The sequence below is a fragment of the Trichomycterus rosablanca genome, chromosome 8 (assembly GCF_030014385.1).
Source record: "Trichomycterus rosablanca isolate fTriRos1 chromosome 8, fTriRos1.hap1, whole genome shotgun sequence".
Taxonomy (NCBI): domain Eukaryota; kingdom Metazoa; phylum Chordata; class Actinopteri; order Siluriformes; family Trichomycteridae; genus Trichomycterus; species Trichomycterus rosablanca.
The window spans coordinates 22,934,809-22,947,112 of NC_085995.1; positions in this window are offsets into that span (position 1 = coordinate 22,934,809).

A 12,304-nucleotide genomic window follows, 5' to 3' on the forward strand; every position below is an offset into this window, starting at 1 on the left:
TTTATTTTCTAATTAAATTTTTTGAGAATAGTAGGCTATATACAGTATGCCTAGAACAATAATTACATCTTCTTATTATTGCCATGGTGATGGTGGACGCTGGCGCATTTGGCTGCCGCTACCGTTACCGTATTTTACCGTATTTTATTGTATTTTTATCGTTTTTCGTTTTCATCTTTTTACACACCTTGTGGATCTATTTCTTTTATGTTACTTTTGATACTTTTATTTGTGCTTTTGATACTTTTTGTTCTTTCTACTGTACATCGCGTCTGCGGCCGGTGGTGAACGGTGGATGAGTTTTCCTGGGATCGGCACGATGTTGAACTATTCCGTTGACCAGCTGAGGAAGTTCAACAACTGCACTACTCCATCGTGTATTTCAGTCATCAAACAGCTTGGACTCCTTCGCCGGCCTCGTTATATTCACAGGGGCTCCCGGAGAAAGCTTGTTTTATCTTCGAAACGGTAACGCTATTCCATCCTTCTGGTCAGCCGTGCGCACTGTCGCTCCGCAAACACGTCATCAGAGCGCTGCTGCCTTGCACACCAGTAGCGGTGTAGTCTCCATGACAACGCTGTCCACGGAGTGGGATGGGAAACGCGGAGTGGACTTAGCAAATCTCCGTTCTCTTCCTCGTTCCTCACAGCCAACTACACAACAATACCACTTGAAAATGGCATTGCTTAATGTTCGTTCACTCAACACAAAAAGTACTGTACTTAGTGAATTTATATCTGACAGTGAACTAGACTTTTTCTGTCTCACTGAAACTTGGCATAAACCCTTGGATTATTTTACGTTAAATCAGACCACGCCAATGGGATACTCGTATATTGATGAACCTCGTATGGAAGGGCGAGGTGGTGGTGTTGCTGCAGTCTATAGGGATGATATTAAAATAACCACTTTGTCTTTTCCTGCTGCTCTTTCTTTTGAACACCTGGCTTTCAAGTTGTCAGGGCCTACTCCTCTGGTCACTGCTGTAGTTTATCGTCCGCCAAAGCCAAACGCTTCCTTTCTCTCTGACTTTTCAGATTTTTTAACCCAGCTTAGTGCCCTCTCATCCTCTGTACTGCTTATGGGTGATTTTAACATCCATATTGATGACAACAACTGTAAATTTGCCAGGGAATTTTTGGAATTGTTACAGTGTTTTAATTTCACACAACATATACATTTTCCAACTCATAAAAAAGGTCATACTCTTGACCTTGTCTGCTCTACTGGTGTCCTAGTTCATCAGCCGTCCAGCCATGACCTTACTGTCTCTGATCATTTGACAATCATCATGGACATTGAGGTCACTAGGCCCATCACTAGAGCTAAACGTAAAATATCCTTCAGGAATCTTCAATATATCTCTCCCTCTGCTTTCTCAGATTCTCTTGTTAAAAAGATGTCTGTCTGTCCTGTACTGTCTAGTAATTCATCTGACCTTGTCGATTACTATAATGACATACTCGCCTCATGTCTTGATGAGCTGGCTCCTTTGAGAACCAAATTTGTTTCATTTAGTCATTCTGCACCATGGTACACAATTGAGCTTCACCAAATGAAATCCCGTAAACGCCAGCTTGAAAGACTTTATAAGAAAACCGGTCTAACAGTACATTATCAGATTTATTCTGATTATCTTCAACATTACAAAGACGCTCTTACGGCAGCCCGATCCACTTACTATTCCGAACTCATACATGCTGGATCAACAAATCCTAAGACTCTCTTTTCCACAATAAATAAACTTCTCAAACCAGTTGACAATACTACCAATTCCTTTACAGTTGACAAGTGTAACTCTTACCTCTCATTTTTTCAAACAAAAGTTGAGAATATCCACAATTTTCTGACAGTTTCCCCTGTCATCTCTGTTTCTCCGCCTATCTCACCACAATTTATTACCCAGCCTCTGTCTCAGTTCTCACCTGTGTCTCATTTGGACCTATCTGAGATCTTAACAGGGATGCGAAGCTCCACTTGTGTTTTGGATCCTGCTCCATCAAAACTTGTTAAGGGTTGTTTTCCAGTTATCTCATCACTTATCACAGAGATAATCAATTCCTCTCTTAGTTCTGGCTCAGTCCCTCAATCACTCAAATTGGCTGCTGTTACTCCCATACTTAAAAAACCTGGACTTGACTCTAACATTATGAGTAACTTTCGGCCCATTTCCAATCTTCCATTTCTGTCGAAAATACTGGAACGTGTTGTTGCCTCACAGCTCAAAGATCACCTAAATTCCAATAATCTATTTGAATCATTTCAGTCTGGTTTCCGCCCCCAGCACAGCACTGAGTCAGCCCTCCTCAAAGTCACAAATGACCTTCTTCTTTCCTCAGACTCTGGACAAATTAATATTCTCGTCCTCCTTGATCTTACTGCAGCTTTTGACACCGTTAATCACTCCATTCTTCTGTCCCGCCTTGAATCCTCTGTCAACATCACTGGTACTGCCCTTTTGTGGTTAAGGTCATATCTCGTAAACAGACAACAGTTTGTTAATATCAACAATTGTAGTTCTGCCATTGCTCCACTGTCCCAAGGCGTTCCCCAAGGCTCAGTGTTAGGTCCCCTTTTGTTTATTCTTTATATGCTCCCCCTTGGTGACATCATACGTCGGCATGGTTTACATTTCCACTGCTATGCTGATGATATTCAGCTTTACATCTCCTCCAAATCCATTAATACTGAACTTCACTCCACTCTGACAAATTGCATCACTGAAATGAAATTGTGGATGAAAGCTAATTTCCTCAAATTAAACTGTGAAAAATCAGATATGATCATCGTAGGTCCTACAACCCTGGCAAAAACCACAAAAAATTTTCAAATTACCATTGATAATGACACTTTGTCTCCGTCTTCTAACATCCGAAATCTTGGTGTAATTTTTGATAGCAACCTCTCTTTTGACCGCCATGTAAATCACATCACCAAAACTGCTTTCTTTCATCTAAAAAACATAGCACGTCTACGTCCATCACTCTCCTTTTCTGCCGCCGAAACCTTGATTCATGCTTTTATTACATCCAGAATTGATTATTGCAATAGCATCCTTTATGGTACATCTAACAAAATCCTAAAAAAACTTCAGTATATCCAGAATTCAGCTGCTCGCCTCCTTACTCATACTCGCTCCCGTGATCATATTACACCTGTTCTACAAAAACTTCATTGGCTTCCCGTTGCTCAACGCATTCAATTCAAAATTCTTCTATTCACTCACAAAGCTCTCCATAATCAGGCCCCATCCTACCTCACCGACCTGCTCCATCAGCACATTCCCTCCCGTAGCCTTCGCTCTTCTGAGGCTAACCTACTGTCCATACCCTCTAGGACCAAGCACCGGACCTGGGGTGACAGGGCCTTTTCCATAGCTGCTCCATCTTTATGGAATGCTCTCCCCAAACACCTACGAGATTGTCCTGACCTGTCCAAATTCAAGTCACTTCTCAAAACTCATCTATTCAATATGGCATTTAACTTGTAACAACACGAAATAAATGCTTTTATTTTTGCTATTCTTTTTAATAGTTTTTATACTTAGATCACGACAGAAATGTGAAGTCCTAGATCCTAAAACTTGTAAAGTTTTCAGTTTCCTGATTGCATGTAAATCTGTCCTGTTTCTGTCTAATTTTAAGAAATTGTTCTATATTTGTTGTTCTCTCTCATAATTTAGCTAATTTTTAATGAACTGTCTTATGCTGCTCTCTTTGTTTTTATCTTAATTATTCTTGATGTTGATGTACTATTTTGATTTTGTACTATGATTTGTATGGTGTATGTACGTATTTGTTTTGATTATTTGTCTTATGTAAAGCGTCTTTGAGTATCTTGAAAAGCGCTATATAAATAAAATGTATTATTATTATTATCTGGTACAACTAATAATAATTGTGTTCTGTTGTCTATCCGGATAACAGATGTTTTCACTTAATGTCCATGCCTCAAAGCTTTAATTGTGTTCTTGATGCAGGGCCATCTGAGGGATCAAAGATCACAGGCGTTCGGCTTAAGCTTGTGCCCTTGGCCTTTACGCACTGAAATTCCTCCTGATTCCTTGAATCTTTAAGGTATTATGCACTGTAGAGGGAGAAATATGCAAATCCCTTCCAATCTTTCTTTGAGATACGTTGTTTTTAAACATTTCAATAATTTTCTCACATATTTGTTGACAAACTGGAGATCCTCTGATCATCTCTGCTCATCAAAGACTTTCTGGATGCTGCTTTTGTACCAAACCATGATTACAATCACCTGTTGACATCACCTGTTTGGAATCACATCATTATTTAGTTTTTTAACCTCATTACTAGCCCTAAACCGCCCCCGTCCTAACTTTTTTTGGAATGTGTTGCAGACCTAAAATGCAGGAATGGAGGTTTATTAACAAATAAAATGAAGTTGAGCAGACAAAACATAAAATATCTTGAGTTCAAACTGTCTACAATCAAATAAAAGTCAACGTAAATGTAAGGACACTGCATTATCACTGCGTGATTTAGCCTCATGTCCTCTGAAGTACTTTAAAAAACCCATTGTCACTTAACACAAAAAAATTCCACTTGCAAAACTGCAACGGTTAGTATCCTCAGTTCTCAAATGATAAAAAGTGGAATTCATAGGAAAGGTGATTGTAAACATGCCTCTGTCATTAGATTGTCAGTGCTATTTGACAGAGCACCTGCAATATTGCACCTGCAATATTAAAGGGATGAACCCATGATATATAACCAATGCAGGTCAACACTTGGGGCTGTAAAGCTATAAACAGAAGTGTAAATGACTTTGCCAAGGGTACTGACAAAACCCTATACCATGATATATTCTGACTTCCACTGGCCTTTAGATTGATAACAGTCTAGATTATCCTTGTTCTCTTTGGTCCAAAGCACACAGCATCCATCTCTTCCAAACAATATCTAAAATACTGATTTGTCTGACTATAATACATGTTTCCACTGTGTGATGGTCCATTCCAGATGCCTCTGAGCTCAGAGAACTTACATAGTTAACATAAGGCTTCTTTTTTAAGTGTTTTAAAAGACATTATGGATGTTACTCCATAATGTAGTGCTTGACAAAGTTTTGGCAAAGTAATCTTTTGCCCATGTGGTTATACAACCCCTGGCAAAAATTATGGAATCACCACTCTTGGAAGATGTTCTGTCAATTGTTTAATTTTGTAGAAAAAAATAAATCACAGACATGCCACAAAACTATCATTTTTCAAAATGTCAACCTTCTGGCATTAAGAAACAATAAAAAAAAGAAACAAATATAATAGTTGTGGTCAGTCACAATTGCTTTTTTTAGATCAAGTAGAGGAAAAAAATATGGAATCACTCAAATCTGAGGAAAAAATTATGGAATCACTCTGTAATTTGCAGTTTAAAAACAAAACATCTGCAGCAGATTAGATTTGCTAATTATTCTTCAGTTTAAAAAGAGTGCTTACACCTCGGAGAGCTGTTGCACAAAGCAGATTGTCATGAATCATGGTTCCAACACAAGATATGTCAGTTGAAACAAATGAGAGGATTATAAAACTCCTTCAAGAAGATAAATCATTGTGGAATGTCGCAAAAGATGTTGGTTGTTCCCAGTAAGCTGTGTTTAAAATCTGGACCAAGTACAAACAAAATGGGAAGGTTGTAAAAGGGAAGCACTGGTAGACCAAGTAAGACAGCAAAGCATCAAGATAGAAAACTTAAAGCAATATGTCTTGAAAACAGAAAATGCACAACAAAACAAATGAGAAACAAGTGGCCGGAAAGTGGAGTCAATGTCTGTGACTGAACTGTAAGAAATCACCTAAAAGAAATGGGATTTACATACAGAAAAGCCAAACAAAAGCCATTATTAACACCTAAAAAGAAAAGAACAAGGTTAAAGTAGGCTAAAGAAAAGCAATCGTGGACTGTGGGTGACTGGATAAAAGTGATCTTCAGTGATGAATCGCGAATCTGCATTGGGCAAGGTGATGATGCTGGAACTTTTGTTTGGTGTCTGTCCAATGAAATTTATGAAGATAACTGCCTAAAGAAAACATGTTAATTTCCACAGTTGTTGATGATATGGGCCTGCATGTCGGGTAAAGGCACAGGGGAGATGGTCTTCAATAAATGCCAAAGTCCACATTGAAATTTTGGACGCTTTTCTTATTCCATCAGTTGAAAGGATGTTTGGTGATGATGACTTCATTTTTCAAGATGATAATGCATCTTGCCATAGGGCAAAGGACGTGAAAACTTTCCTTCAAGGAAACATATAATGTCAATGGCATGGCCTGCAAATAGTCCGGATCTCAATCCATTTGAAAATCTCTGGTGGAAATTGAAGAAAATGGTCAATGACAAGGTTCCAACCTGCAAAGCTGATCTGGCAACAGCAAGAGACAGTTGATATAACGAGGTCTGTGGTAGCTGGTGAACGTGCCCCGGGTTCCCAGCGAAACAGACGTTACAGAGCTCAGCAAACAAAGGGTTCTTATACCAGACCTCCCAATTAGTGCTGATCACCCACAGCTGTGGGGCTGGCTATTTAAGCCAGCTCTACACAGCAGTGGGTGTCGCACCTTTGTTTGTTTTGTGGTCTCTTGTGGCAGCTCGTCCACACTGTTGTTTAGCTATAGGTGGTAGCCCTGGTGGCGCTAGGCCATTAGGGTAAGTAAAACCGCAAGGTTTGAGGTATGAGGGTTTTCTTTCGTCCTCTTAGAAATAGTGTGGTGCGACGCCGCGCAGTCCTCGAACTGCTGTTTGTTTCAGCGCTAGCTTTAGCTTAGCGGTCTCACTCAGTGCTCTAGTAGCGCTGGTTATATCCTAGGCATCAGTGCCTTCAGTCAAACAGAACATTGGATTCTCCAACCGCTGGGTGGCGACTCCGGAAAGTACTCGGTAGTCACGCCAACATCCCCGGTTCGAATCCACACTCTCTACAGCTGCCCAGCTCTCGTGCAGTTGCTGGGCAGACTCCTTATCGCTGTCTCTTTAAAACGCTAACATTAGCATTAGCGGCTTTCACTCCGCGCTGTTTTAGCGTTGGTGGTAATTTCGGCATCAGTGCCTTTAGTTAAACGGAACATTGGATTCTGTAACCGCTGGGTGGCAACTCCGGAAAGTAATCGGCAGTCACGCCAGCATCCCCGGTTCGAATCCACGCCTTACCGTTGTGTAACCTTTCTCTTTTGTTTTTCTCCTTTTCAGATCGGTGTTTGTCAGCTTCCGTCGGAGTTTCCGATTGGGTTTTGTTTTATTTTATGTTAGCTGTTTACCTTTTCTGTTGTCCTTATTAATTAAATAAAATATCTTTTTATAATTTTACTTCTGCATTTGTGTCCCTTTCTTCCCACGTGACAGAAAGGTGCGACCATACCATGGACGCAGCAGAAGTTCCACCCCTTACGGACGTTCTACGTCATCAAGGGGTAGCGTTAGGCAGGCACGAGGTGGCCCTAAACGAGTTGGCGCAGCGGGTAGCTGCGCTCACCCTGCAGTCGCCAATTCTTAGGTCCGGTCCTGAACCCCCTGCCCACTCTCCTACCCACTCCGGAGGGTGCGGAAACCGCGACACCCCTATTTCGCCTCCCGAAAGGTATTCGGGAGAGGCTAAGAGGTGCCGTGGCTTCCTCCTCCAGTGTGCCCTTGCGTTTGAGCTGCAACCCTCTCGCTACCCTACGGAGCGATCGAAGGTTGCATACATAATTTCCCTGCTGACTGGCCGAGCTTTAGAATGGGCTACTGCCCTCTGGGAGCAAAATGCTCCAGAATGCTCTTCGGAAAGCTCCTTTAAGGAAGCTATAAAGGAGACCTTTTTTCACCCTTCGGGTGGCCGTGAGGTAGGCCCTCGTCTACTCGAGCTTACCCAAGGTGCTCGGTCAGTAGCCGATTATGTAATCGAGTTTCGAACGCTCGCGGCTGAGTGTGGTTGGGACGAGGGGGCCCTTACTGCCATATTCCATCGTGGTTTGTCTGGTAAGGTGAAGGACGAGCTAGCCACCAGGGACCCTCCTACCACTCTTAAGGACTTCTATGTCCTGGCCAACGCCATAGACACCCGCCTTCGCCAGCGAGCCCGGGAACGGGGCACCTGTTCCCCGTTCACCCGCTCGCAGGTCTCTCCCAATTCTCCTCCGCCTGTCCTGGATCCTGAGCCCATGCAGTTGGGGTCAGCTCGCGCTGGTGCCCCAACGGCTTCGGGTCCGTCTGCCAGACCCCGGCAGCCGTTAAACTAGCAGGCCGCTCTCGAGCTAGGGACTCGGGAGTGAGCCGAACTACCATCCCTGCCCAAGGACTATTTCTGCAGGCCCGGTTGCTTTGGGGTCTGGGAGACACAGACCTTCGGGTCTGTGTGGATTCAGGCGCGGTGGAGAGTTTCATAGACATCAACCTGGTACACAGGCTGGGGATTGAGGTCCAACCGCTAACAACTCCAGTGTCGGTCCATGCTGTGGATGGCCGACCTGTAGCGGGCAGCCCGATAACCCACCAGACGCGACCTCTCACGTTGCGCCTGGAAAACCACGAGGAACGGATCACCTTTCTTGTGACTCACGTTCCTCACCTCCAGGTGGTTTTGGGGTATTCGTGGCTGCAAAGACACAACCCCCAGATCGACTGGGCCACCGGATCGATCTTTATCTGGGGAACGCAGTGTCGGGACTCGTGCCTACTGCAAGGCGGCGCGAGCCCCGAGCCGTCCGAACCCAAGATGGCGATTCCGGATTTGGCAGCTGTTCCTCCTGTGTACCATGATTTACGGGAGGTTTTTAGCAAGTCCCGGGCGCAGGACTTGCCCCCCCACAGACCGTTCGATTGCGCCATCAACCTTTTGCCCGGCACTACTCCTCCTAGGGGGCGCCTTTTTTCGCTCTCCGGCCTAGAAAAGGTTGCTATGGAGGAGTATGTGCGTGAGGCGCTTAAACAGGGGTTCATCCGTCCTTCTTCCTCCCCAGCTGGGGCAGGGTTCTTTTTTGTGAACAAGAAGGACGGCACCCTGCGCCCCTGTATCGATTATCGCGGTCTGAATGCCATTACGATCAAGGATCGGTACCCGCTGCCGCTGATGGCCACGGCTTTCGAAGCCCTTCAGCGAGCATCGGTTTTTTCAAAGCTCGATCTTCGCAGCGCGTACAATTTGATCCGGATCAGGCAGGGGGATGAGTGGAAGACTGCGTTCATTACGCCCACTGGCCACTATGAGTACTCGGTGATGCCATTTGGGTTAATGAATGCCCCCGCAGTCTTCCAGAGATTTATCAATGAGGTCTTGCGGGAGACTCTTGGTAAATTCGTCTATGTTTACTTAGACGATATTCTTATCTTTAGTCAGTCCATCGACGAGCATATAGGGCATGTCCGACGAGTTCTCCAGCTCTTGCTCGACAACCATCTGTTTGTCAAGCTGGAGAAGTCGGTCTTTCACTCCCCCACGGTCTCGTTTCTGGGGTTTGTAGTGTCCAAGGGCACCCTGCGCATGGACTCGGCTAAAGTATCTGCGGTGGAGAAGTGGCCAACTCCAAGTTCTTTACGCCAACTGCAAAGGTTTTTGGGCTTTGCAAACTTTTTTCGGCGTTTCATTAAGAACTTTAGCTCAGTCGCCGCCCCGTTAACGGACCTCACAGGCAAAGGTCCGTTCCAATGGACGGTGCAGGCCCAGCAAGCTTTCGACAAGCTAAAAACACTCTTGACGACTGCTCCCGTCTTGCAGTTGCCCGACCCAGAGGAACCCTTCGTTGTCGAAGTGGATGCTTCCGAGGTCGGGGCTGGGGCAGTTTTGTCCCAAAGAGTGGGGCCGGGGAAGAAGCTACATCCATGTGCCTTCTTCTCGCACCGCCTGACTCCAGCCGAGCGGAACTACCCGGTTGGAGACAGGGAACTCTTGGCCATTAAGTTGGCGTTAGAGGAGTGGCGACACTGGCTCGAGGGGGCCAAACATCCTTTTCTTGTCTGGACGGATCACAAAAATCTGTCATTCATCCAGCAAGTCAAGAGGATGAACTCCCGTCAGGCCCGGTGGTCCTTATTTTTTGGAAGGTTCAATTTCACACTGTCTTATAGACCGGGGTCCGAAAACGTCAAACCGGACGCTCTGTCTAGACAGTGGGAACCGACCAGGCCGGAGACCGGACCTGATCCCGTGATCCCCTCGACCCAGATAGCGGCCCCAATCACATGGGGCATATCGAAGGTCATTCGGGATGCCCAACGGGCTGAACCCGACCCCGGTGGGGGACCTCCTGACAGACTGTACGTACCTTCATCCGTACGGCGTCAGGTCTTCGAGTGGGCTCATGCTTCCCCATTTGCGGCGCACCCAGGCGTGACTAAGTCCCTGGTCTTGCTGCGCCGAAGATTTTGGTGGCCGGGGATGGAGAATGAGGTACGTGACTTTGTCCGTGCCTGCTCGGTGTGTGCTCTTAACAAGAGTCCCAGAGAGCGCCCCAGGGGCCTTCTTCACCCGTTGCCAATACCGGCTAGACCGTGGTCCCACATTGCCCTGGACTTTGTGACAGGCTTGCCTAAGTCCAGAGGGTTCACGGCGGTATTGGTAATTGTCGACCGGTTTACCAAATCTTGCCTCTTTATCCCACTGCCCAAGCTACCATCCGCCATGGGCACTGCGCAGATCATTCTGAATCATGTGGTGAGAGCACATGGGGTCCCCTCAGACATTGTGTCAGATCGGGGCCCACAGTTTGTGAGCCAGTGCTGGCGGGCCTTTTGCCAAATTATTGGCGCGAAGGCCAGCTTATCCTCCGGTTACCACCCGGAGTCGAATGGGCAGTCGGAGAGGCTTATCCAGGATCTGAGCAAGATGCTCAGGTGCCTGACGGCAGGGAATCCGACCACGTGGTCGGATAAGCTGATGTGGGCAGAGTTTGCTCACAACACCCTGCATCATTCGGCGATCGGCATGTCACCGTTTGAAGCTCAGTTCGGGTACCCTCCTCCGCTCTTTCCTGAGCAAGAGCAGCAGGTAGCGGTCCCGTCTGTACAGCTTCAGGTCCGCCGCTGCCGCGCCGCCTGGCGCAAAGCTAGGCAGGCACTTGTGGCCACCCAGCGCTCTGTGAAGCGCAAAGCTGACCGCAGGCGGCAGCCGGCTCTTACCTTCCGGCCAGGCCAACGAGTACTTGTTTCAACGAGGGATCTCCCCGTTCGAGGTGTTCCACATAAGTTGGCACCCAAGTACATTGGCCCGTTCAAGGTGGTAAGGCGGATTAACCCGGTGACGTATAGGTTGGAGCTTCCTCCCCGCATGAAAGTGCATCCAACCTTCCATGTCTCCCATCTCCGACCATTTATGTGCGGGGGAGTTTTACCCCCTCCCCAACCTCCCGCCCCTCGTATCATCCAGGGTGCCCCTGCCTTCACGGTTCGCCGGTTACTTGACAGCAGGAAGGTTCAGGGTAGTACCCAATACTTGGTGGATTGGGAAGGTTACGGCCCTGAGGAACGTTCATGGGTACCGGCTCGTCAGATCCTGGACCCTGAACTGATCCGCGAGTTCCGACGGAACCGTGCTGCGGGTCTTGGGACCTCAGGAGCTGTCCCTAGAGGAGGGGGTTCTATAACGAGGTCTGTGGTAGCTGGTGAACGTGCCCCGGGTTCCCAGCGAAACAGACGTTACAGAGCTCAGCAAACAAAGGGTTCTTATACCAGACCTCCCAATTAGTGCTGATCACCCACAGCTGTGGGGCTGGCTATTTAAGCCAGCTCTACACAGCAGTGGGTGTCGCACCTTTGTTTGTTTTGTGGTCTCTTGTGGCAGCTCGTCCACACTGTTGTTTAGCTATAGGTGGTAGCCCTGGTGGCGCTAGGCCATTAGGGTAAGTAAAACCGCAAGGTTTGAGGTATGAGGGTTTTCTTTCGTCCTCTTAGAAATAGTGTGGTGCGACGCCGCGCAGTCCTCGAACTGCTGTTTGTTTCAGCGCTAGCTTTAGCTTAGCGGTCTCACTCAGTGCTCTAGTAGCGCTGGTTATATCCTAGGCATCAGTGCCTTCAGTCAAACAGAACATTGGATTCTCCAACCGCTGGGTGGCGACTCCGGAAAGTACTCGGTAGTCACGCCAACATCCCCGGTTCGAATCCACACTCTCTACAGCTGCCCAGCTCTCGTGCAGTTGCTGGGCAGACTCCTTATCGCTGTCTCTTTAAAACGCTAACATTAGCATTAGCGGCTTTCACTCCGCGCTGTTTTAGCGTTGGTGGTAATTTCGGCATCAGTGCCTTTAGTTAAACGGAACATTGGATTCTGTAACCGCTGGGTGGCAACTCCGGAAAGTAATCGGCAGTCACGCCA